Genomic DNA, 10,992 nt, shown 5'->3' with positions numbered 1-10,992 from the left:
ATGGTGACTTTGAAAGTTGTATAAAGTGCCTTGATGAAGTTGATGGGTTTGGAGGAGTGGAGGCAGATGAGGAAGTGCAACTCTGGGATCAGGGGGAGGTTGCAGGAATGGCCTGATGCAGTGAAGCTGGAAGTTAATGTGACAGTGGATCCTGAGGGGGTGGGGGAGGAGTTGAAATTGAATAATGTCAGTTAATATAGGTAGGCAAAGGTTGAGGCAGGAAGGGAATAAATTCCTTATAAATTATGTCAATTAACACAGGTTTGCTTTTAAGTTCCCACGCAAACAAAAGAAATAGTCGCAAGAAGCACTGCTCGTTACATTATTTCGGAAATCAACATAATTTCGGAAATCAAGTTGGCATGATTATTTAATAACGAGATAGGCATAACGAAATCAATGCTACATAATGATTTGTTGATTAACACTGGAGTTATCATTTATGAATTTTTGAAAATCCTGCCCAAAATGTATTAATTTGAAACTAATTATTAATTTTAAATAATTAAAATAATCTTTAGTAGAAAATGATCCTGAAAATGTGAAATTGAACCTTTGTCTGGATTTCAACGAAGATATTCAACCTTAATACTTATGTTCCTGGACAAAGCAAAAGGGGGGTAAAAGGCTAAACAGTGGCAGATCTTAACATCACCATCCTTAAATGTATAAGCCAGATTCTTGGAAACCTAATTTCTCTGTATTTTAAATAAAATTCTTAGGTACAAAACAAAAGGCAGATGACAGACAGTATGTGAAGTTCGATGAATACTACAAAATGAAAGATGCCATTCATGATACAAAAAGAATAGGAAATGCATGCTGAATAGCAACTCTGATATTCAGTAACTCAGACTGAACGCATTTGGTAAATTCTCAGTAATGACTCACATCAGTATAGTAGCACTATATAAAAACACAGCTCTTCATTCAGCAGTGTAGTAAGAGGCACACAGGAAGAGCATACTTTAGTATTCATTCATTGTGGACCACTTATTATTTACTGAATTAATACAAACAAAGGAGGCACATTTTTTGATTCCTGAATGGTCTGACATCTGCAAGTGTTGCATTCATTTTCATGTGTTTTGCAAAGCTGCACCTTATCTGAGGGGTTCAGCTCTGTTACTGCCAAGAGTAATCTTCATGCAGCCTTTCAGACTACTAATATGAAATGGATCTTCACAAAATGTTAAGGCTAAATATAGACAGCTTTCTTACAATTAAGGACACTGTGCTTCTCACACAGCTAATGATGTGAAAACTGTTGTGCTAGGATAGATTATAATTATGAAAAATTATCTTTGGGTGTAAAAGTGTATAACACAGGAACCAGGCCAATCAGAACCCAAAACAAAATCCAACTCAGAATGTGGATAAAAGAATTGTGTGTTCTTGATTTACAGTGTCCAAACAAAAAAAAAAAAAACACAAACAAAAAAGGTCTTCTGAACAAATAGGAGGTGGTGCAGTCTTCACCTGGGCTTTTTGTTCCCGGTTTCAAAGAGACCCAGAATCTGGTCACATGGGTTCCCTTCCGATAAGTCCGCCTCGTGGTCACAGGTTGCAGTTGCAAAAGCAGAGTTACTAATGCTGCAAATGATACAGTATTTCTTTCTTCCCTTACCCCCCCCCCCCCCCCCCCCTTTTACATGTTAGACCATTTTCTCACTAAATATCTTAATATCCCTGAATAGACAATAAGCCTGAGCAGTGTTAATGGGCAATTAACCCCTCTTTTCACTTCAAACCAGCAGGGATGCTCTAACACTCCAAATGCTGTATATATGTTTAATAAGTGTAGATTATAAAGGCTGATTATATATATTTTTTTTAAAGTTCCCTTGACCAAAACAAACCAAGTCAAACAAGACTTTTAATTTGCGCATGCTTGCTGCACAACATGTGTGTTTCACAGTACTATATGCTGTTGCAACTCAGTGCAAATGGTTTTCAGAATGTGTTCAGGCCAGCCCCAGAACCTCATTCACTTCTACATTGATTATATACTATGCTATCATCTAGTGGGTAAAAAATGAAATAGCAGCAGTCCTGTGTTACAGACCATTGTTGCATTTTTATTTATTTGTGCAATATTGATTATTTCTAACTTAACAAAAGCAATGATATGTTTGACTATAGGTTATGATGTACAACACTAGCTCATCTCCAATAATGTACTGTATGTGGGGCTTTATGACGTTTGGTATAATTGCCTCCTTCTAGCTGAGAGTACGATAGTGAGTATTGTCCACAAAGAGATAAAACTGTAAACACTTATTTGTGTTTCAGCACAAGGAACAGAACATTATGCTGACAAACATAGCTAGAGCTGGAACAACACTGAAACACTGCATTGTCTTGATTTCAATCCAAGAATGATTACATACAGCAAGCATTAACTGAGACAGAGACCATGCATTTTTAACAATAGTCATACAATCATATCTATTACTGTATATATATATATATAATATATATATATATATATATATATATATATATATATATATATATATATATATATGTATGTGTGTGTGTGTGTGTGTGTGTGTGTGTGTGCGTGTGTGTGCGTGTGTGTGTGTGTGTGTGTGTGGTGGTGCAATCAGCAGCCTAGTTTCTTAATTGATTATCACATGTGCATTTATTGACAAATAATCAATGCAACAACAGCATTTCATTTTTCAAAATCAAGAACAAACATTAGGGTTTTTATCAGAAGATCCAATAACTAACAATGAGGCTGTGCTAAATAGTTAAATGACAAGGCATAACTTACATTTAAATGAGAACCCTTTTGATAAAAAGCTTGTTGGGAATACCGATAACTGCTCTCTTTCCATGTCTCTGACTTATTGGTGTGCTTGTCATGTATTATAGTTCAGCATTTGTAACTGTCACCAGTGACTGTCTTGTATATTTTTTAACTCACAAGTAAAGATGGTCATTATGTGAACGGCATTAAAATGAAGAAGAAAAATGCTATTTACACTGACAATCCAAGACACTGAAATTTGCTTGATGTGCAGAAGAGCCAGAGGGTAAAAAAAAAAGAAAGAAGCAATATTCCAATATTAAAACTGACAGGCTCATAACTATTGTCACTAAAATTGAGGATAAAAGGTGAAAGGTCCTGAAAAATGAAAGCAGTATTTCGGTTTTCTTGCAAAGCATTTTTTTTTTTTAAGTCGCTGATGAGTTTAACAAAATACATTTTGAAATACTAAATTGACCATTCATATTTTTATATTTTTTTATTTTTTTTTTATAAATGTAGTAGTTGGCAATTATTTTTATTATTTTCTCCCAATTTAGAATATCCAATTATTTTAGACTCAACTAACTGCTATCACCCCAGAGTTGACTTGGGAGGGTGAAGACGAACACACGCTGGCCTCCGAAGCTTGTGCCGTCAGCCGACCACTTCTTTTCACACTACAGACTCACCATGCAGCCACCTCAGAGCTACAGCGTCGGAGGACAACGCATCTCTGGGCAGTGTACAGGCAAACCCGCGGGTGCCCGGCCAGACTACAGGGGTCGCTGGTGCACGGTGAGCGGAGGACACCCTGGCCGACCTAACCCACCCCCCACCCCCCTCCTGGGCGGTGCTCTGCCAATTGTGTGGTGCCACCTGGGGAATTCTCGTCCATGGTTGGCAGTGGAATAGTCTAGACTCAAACCACATATGTCCAGGCTATAAGGCCCATCCTGCACTCCACGCGGAGAGCCTTATTTTTGTATTTTTAAATGGATTTGAAACACTGCATGAATATTATGGACTGAACATATTTAGGGACAAATTTTGATGCGGATGCAAGGCTCAACACAAATGCTAATAAACGCCTACGTTCCGAGTTGGGCGTTTACGATTAAAACCCCCGGGCGCCCCGTGGGGCTTTAACTTTTACCCCGAATTGAAAAATCTTACTGCTAAAATGAACATAACCAGTTAAAGTATATAAAAAAACTAAAATGTTTGACTCCTAATGCAACACCTTTATGTTTAGTTCTTAAACATTTAGTTTACTGTAGTGAGAGTTTTTTTACATTTTTTATTTAAAAGTTTAGATTCAGCTTTATATAACATGTATAAAATCAGCATACTACTTACAACTTACAACAACTAACATATACAGTGGCTCTCAAAAGTATTCACCCCCTTGGACTTTTCCACATTTTATTGATTTACAACATGGAATAAAAATGGATTTAATTAGGAGTTTTTGCCACTGATCAACACAAAAAAGTCCATAATGTCAAAGTGAAAAATAAAATCTACAAATTGTTCTAAATTAATTACACATATAAAACAGAAAATAATTGATTGCATAAGTATTCACCTCCTTGAGTCAATATTTGGTAGACGCACCTTTGGCAGCAATTACAGCCATGAGTCTATTTGGATAAGTCTCTGCCAGCTTTGCACATCTGGACATTGCAATTTTTGCCCATTCTTCTTTGCAAAATTGTGCAAGCTCCGTCAAGTTGGATGGGGACTTTTGGTGAACAACAATTTTCAACTCTTTCCACATATTCTCAATTGGATTGAGGTCCGGGTTTTGACTGGGCCTCTCTAGGACATTGACCTTGTTGTTTTTAAGCCACTCCAGTGTGACTTTGGTTGTATGTTTGGGGTCATTGTCCTGCTGGAAGATTAATCTTCTCCCAAGTCCCAGGTCTCTTGCAGACTTCAGCAGGTTTTCCTCCAGGATTTCTCTGTACTTTGCTGCATCCATTTTGCCCTCTATCTTCACAAGCTTTCCAGGCCCTGACGCAGAGAAGCATCCCCGTAGCATGATGCTTCCACCACCATGCTTCACAGTAGGGATGGTGTTCTCAGGATGATGTGCAGTGTTAGGCTTGCGCCAAACATAGCGCTTAGGCTTGAGGCCAAAAAGCTCTATTTTGGTCTCATCAGACCATATAATCTTTTTCCACTTGGTCTCAGAATCTCCCACATGTCTTCTGGCAAACTCTAGCCGAGATTTGATGTGAGTTTATTTCAGCAATGGCTTTCTTTTTGCCACTCTCCCATAAAGGCCAGTTTTGTGAAGCACCCAGGCTATTGCTGCCGTATGCATAGTGTCTTCCAGCTCAGCTGTGGAAGACACTATGCATAACTCCTTTAGTGTTGCCATAGGCCTCTTGGTGGCCTCCCTGACTAGTGCCCTTCTCACCCGGATACTCAGTTTTTGAGGATGGCCTGTTCTAGACAGATTCACAGTTGTGCCATATTCTCTCCATTTCTTAATAATGGAGTTTACTTTGCTCTGAGGGATATTCAATGCCTTGGAAATGTTCTTACTGTATATGCTACCACTAAATGGTGCTTTTGAAGAACCTTATTCTGGATTTGCTTTGAATGTTCCTTTGTCTTCATGATGTAGTTTTTGTTAGGAAATGTACTAACCAACTGTGGGACCTCCCAGACACAGGTGTGTTTAACCTGAAATCATGTGAAGCACCTTAATTGCACACAGGTGGACTTCATTCAACTAATTATGTGACTTCTAAAGACAATTGGTTGCACCAGAGCTTATGTAGGTGTATCATAGCAATGGGGGTGAATACTTATGCAATCAACTATTTTCTGTTTTATATTTGTAATTCATTTAGAACAATCTGTAGACTTTATTTTTCACTTTGACATTATGGACTTTTTTGTGTTGATCAGTGGCAGAAACTTTTGATTAAAATCCATTTTGATTCCATGTTGTAACATAATAAAATGTGGAAAAGTCCAAGGGGAGTGAATACTTTTGAGAGCCACTGTACCTATTTAAGCTAAATAAATGTCATCTTAATCTTTTTTTTTTATTAGATTTGTGTCATTTTGTTTCACTGCCCCACATTCATAGTATTGTACACACTGACAAACCATCTTGGTGTCATTTCTTTCTACTACTAAGGTATTGTATCATGGCTTTTTTTTTATCTATACACCAAAATATACGTTGATTACAAAAAGTTTTTAGTTTACTGTTGATTTATATACAGTACTGTATATATATATATATATATATATATATATATATATATATATATATATATATATATATATATATACACACAATCACACACACACTGGTACAATATGTAACTCTACCACATCACCACATTATAAAATGTGTTCAACATTGTATTAGCTTGTGAGCTGAGCTTTGATGCTGCATCAATGTTTTATTCTTGCCAATCTATGTAATTTTTTTAATTACTTTTTGTATCTACGTGGTATTTTAAAGTAAAACAAAAATACCTAGTTGATTATGTGGTTAATATTGTGGAATTACCGGGCATGATGATTAATGTCAAAGTTGGGCCATTTCATTTTTCAAACACAAACACATTTCATTCATTTAACAGGCTTCCCATCGTGTGTACAATTGACTTTTACCCATTTTACAATCTAGGCACTGCTTGCAAATCAATATGTACCTGTATACATTCCTGCAGTGTGAATATGGATACTGAGAGATATTGCGGCAGAATGATATGCCTATCAGCTGCCATTTAGGCCAATAGTTCTTTCAACCTTTGCGTTTTTCAGTTTGTAACCATGTTTTTGCTGTCTACACATACTTGTCATGGTTGTAAGGGTAGTCACCCCATTGAAGACACTATGGGGATGATGTAAGGATAGGCGTAGTTCAAACAATTGCAGCTGCAAAATCCAAATTGCCTAGCGGCCAGGCAATTATTTTGCACTGTGGCCTATGTAAACTTAAGAGCAATGCAAATTACTCAACATGCACAAATAACAAGCTGCAATCTTGATAACAAGGGTCACAGTGAGCGCAGCCTGTGCATTGAGCTATTTAGTGACCGCACTTACAGTCCAGAGGTGAGGTGAGTTAGGAGTACAGAGAGCAGTAGGCGCTGTATGAGATTTGTGGAGCATGAAAATCAAACCTAACAAGATAATACCTGTATGTCAGAGGAAGGGCAGCAAAGTCCTTTTGGCACACAGAAAAGAAAATAAATGTTTTCTGAGGAGCTGAGAGTCCTTAAGGCTGAGATCACTCAGCATGAAATTGAGTTTGGAAAAGCCTCAGCCAGCATCAGTTATGCTACTAAAGAGTCCATATGGCCCTCTGTAGTGGAGAAAGTCAATGCTGTCGGTGTTACCAGGAGGACAGTCAACTACGTGATGAAAAGGTGAAATTCAGCTATTAAGTCTAGGATGTCCTGTGGAGTGAGACAATAACGCCTTACCACCACATCCATTCTAAACAAAGTGACCCAGGGTTTGAATATGCAGTGTCTTCTCCGTCTTGCCCTTCTCCAAAGGTTTTCCTGCCTGTCTTAAAAATGCAGACGTCGCCGCAACAGGAATCGTACCACAGTAGCCATCCTGAGGCCAATGACAGGTATCTGGAGGTGTGTGGTTTTATACAGCTCTTAATCACTCACCTCTACAATGGTTTGTACCTTGTAAGAGGAGGAGCAATGTTTTTGGAGGGTCAGCAATTGCACAAGTGCCAGGTAAAATCCTTACATCTCATTAGAATGTTTGTGCCCGCTTAGTATTCCAGATCCCCGCCAATTCTGTGCTCTTTTCTTCATTTGAATATATTTCAATATCATTTAAATTGATTAATCATGGCAAAGTGCTAATTTGATAGCGGGTGCAGAACGATAGGTGAAAAACATTCTTTACATATGTTGCATTTTTAGTGGCCACTAAAGTCCTACTTTACGGCCACCAAACATGGTTTGTGCATGCAAAATGCCAATTTAAGTTGAAATATGGATGTTTTGCAGCCATAAATCACTTTGCATGTATTATTTGACAAAGATTTTGATTTGTCTTTTCAGTGGAGCTTTTTTTTTGTTGTTTTTACTTTATTTTCTTAAAAGCGTAAAAAACAAAATTTCAAGCTACAAAAGAAGCAGTCACCAATTTACGTTATTTAGTTTCTTAGCATTGTCATATATTGGTGTAGTCAGTACAGAATATCATAGGTTTATATAATTCCTATTGTATGTGTTCTTTTTTGTTCAGTTAAGGGGTGCTGCAGGAGAATCTTGCTTAAAACATCTACATTGTGAGTCCAGAAATGACTTTGTTGGGTTCTGGTAGCCAAGCTAGCTTAAGGATAAGAATTTGCAGAGCCAGGCGCAATAGAAATTACAGCAAGCCACGTCAACTACAGCAACCCTGGAGACCATAAGAACAAATATTGGCTTAAGGGAATGGAGCTGTGCGGTCCCAGACTTTTCTAAAGCAATAATGCTGACAACCTGGAGACGGATGACTGTTTACTCTGCTTGTGAATTCCTGCACTGATGGTGCAATGTGCCATAAGATATAATATGGTTTGCCAGCAGTTGGCAAGAAAGGCCTTTCCCTTCATTTGATCTTTTTCTTGTTCCTTGTTATTTGATTGGACAGCTGGTCATTTCTGGGGTTGTCTGCAACCCACCTAAAGACCACTATGTGCATCATTAGGCCAGAAGCTGATACAATAAATGATGCCAATTACTACTAATACTGTACATAATTGTAGCTTAATATTTTCAGGCCTTTCAGTGGACATTACCTTTGGGTTATATTTGATTCAGAATATAACAGCCTGAATGTTGACTTTAAAGCACCAGTTTTATTGGGTCTCATTCAGTAATATTCAGGAAGCAACGCTTGTAAATAATATTGAGGCATCCACCCCAGCCACCTTGTCAAGCTATATTGTTTATCTGTACTCATAAGGATTGTGGCAAAGTGGTAATTAGTAGCTAGTGTATAGCGGGTGCAGTGCTGGTGCAGTAATCCAAAAAAAAAGACAACAAAGTATGGGTGAAATGGATTGTTTTTATATTGTTTTTTTAATCCAATGGTATAATGACAAGCCAGCAAATAATAAACAGCTTGCAATACACAACAATGTGTATTGCACTGTGGTGAAAAAGGGTTGCAATCCTGTAAATAATAAGCACAGTACTAACACACACAATTAGACACACACACACGGATCACAAAGTCCAAAGGGAGTGCTCTCAGTGCTTGTGGTGAAGTACAATACAATACTTGCTATAGTGATGATAACAATGTTTACAGTGACAGTAGTGCAGTGTTGATCCTGTTTTGATCTGGCCCTTTGGCGACAGCTCCGGATTTGCGTTTAGCCGTCTAGTGCTATAACAAAATAAAGACAGTTACTAAACAGACAAAACAAACAAAACGCTCACAAACTCTTTTTCTTTAGGGAAATCTCCCGGTCCTTCCAGTTCCTCGTATCTCTAAACCAGATGAAGGAAAATATTTATGATTCTTCAGCCCCTTTATCCTGTCACACATGACCCCTTGGTAAACGATTGCAGCTGTCTCTGTTACCTGCAGCTGCTACCTCGTTTACCTTCCGGGTCAATACGTTCCTGCAGCGGAATCTCACCTTCTTCCAGGCTGACCGACTTCCTCATCCAGGAAATGAACTGTCAGGCCAGCCCGTCCAAAGACTTCCCCTTTCACAGGTCAGGGGGGAAATTTACAACCAGAATTCATTAGATTTCTGTCACAGCATCTTTGAAAGTGCTACAGAACCTTTAGTATTTTCATAAATTACTTACTGTTACTTCCTTGTGCATTCTATTTTAACTTTGTATTTTGGTTTAAAATGTTTTGGTGTATATTTTTATTTTGTTGCAGACACTGAATTTGTTGAGATTTTCTCCAGGTTACTAAGAGGCAGCACAGAAGTTTCTGCATCGTCATTTTCTGAAGCCTGCATACAGGCAATTAGCGAGAAAGATTCTTAACTGAGGTGTCTTCTGTTGTGTCTTCTAACCGCCTATAAATTCAATATTCAGTAAATTCAGCATCTGACTTTTATACAAGGAAGTAGGAGGAATTCATGATTTTTTTATATACACATGTGGGAGGGTGTGGGTAATTCACTGACACAGGAGACAAAGTTTATTTGAAACACCACAAGGAGCACTGTTTTATGTATTTCACCAGCTGACACTCTTGTGCTGCTGCCCAAATACCGACAATGGTAAGTGGGTAGAGCTCGCTGGTTACCAGCAATGGTAGGAGGTGACAGTGCGTATTGCACTCACAGGTGCTGCAAATAATAATTCACAAACAAAAGGCAAAAGCAAAAAAGGAGAATGAAACACAGTAAGAAAACTACAAATAAAAGATGCAGCATCCTGCAGCTTCCGTCAACTTTATATATTTTATTTTTGTGGTTTTTTTTCCCCTTAATCACTTAGATTGGTTAATACCTTTTGTTCTGGTCAAATTTTTTAAAATGTATTTATTTATTTTATTTTGATTCAACTAACGCCTCAGGACAGAAGCCTTTATTGGTTTATTTTCTTTATTATGCCTTGTGCATGGACAACTTAAGCCAGGGGACATTTTTTTAGACGTTTGTGTTTCTGTTTTTTATTTGTATTTTTTGGGACTCATTAGGTGACCAGTGACTCAAATTGGACTGTCTTTATTTTTTGGTGCAATTGATAAGATTTATTGTTCTGTAATTGTGGGATGTGATTTTTTTTCACTTGTCTATCTTATTGCTCTACCAGTTTTGTTGTTATCCAGTATTTCTGTTCTTACTTTGTGGTTTGTTTTTATTGCCTCAATGCATATGTACTACTGTCTTACCCCACGTTTATTTCTTGGATCTGGCACTCAGCTCATCTATCTTTTTAATATATGGCTTTTTGCAGGTGGGAATCAAATTGTGATCAGGTAATTTTAATATTCATTTGATTGACCTCTAGAGTTGAGTTGTTACAAGGGAACAGCAAAACATCACTTTTTATTGGCCAAGCGAGACGCCTCCCGACCACTCAGAGAAAGAGAGATGACACAACCTCAACCAACTTCTCGTGTCATTGCCATGATTGACAGGTGGTTCCCGCGGCGCTCCTGACACCCCCTGCCTTCAACCCCCCACCCCCGGCCAGAAAAATATATGTTGTTGGCCTAATTGTGTGATAACAAAGACACATTGTTAGTCTGTGTTGTATTGTACCCAGTCA

The sequence above is a fragment of the Polyodon spathula genome, chromosome 5 (assembly GCF_017654505.1).
Source record: "Polyodon spathula isolate WHYD16114869_AA chromosome 5, ASM1765450v1, whole genome shotgun sequence".
NCBI lineage: Eukaryota > Metazoa > Chordata > Actinopteri > Acipenseriformes > Polyodontidae > Polyodon > Polyodon spathula.
This window is presented reverse-complemented; position numbering follows the sequence as displayed.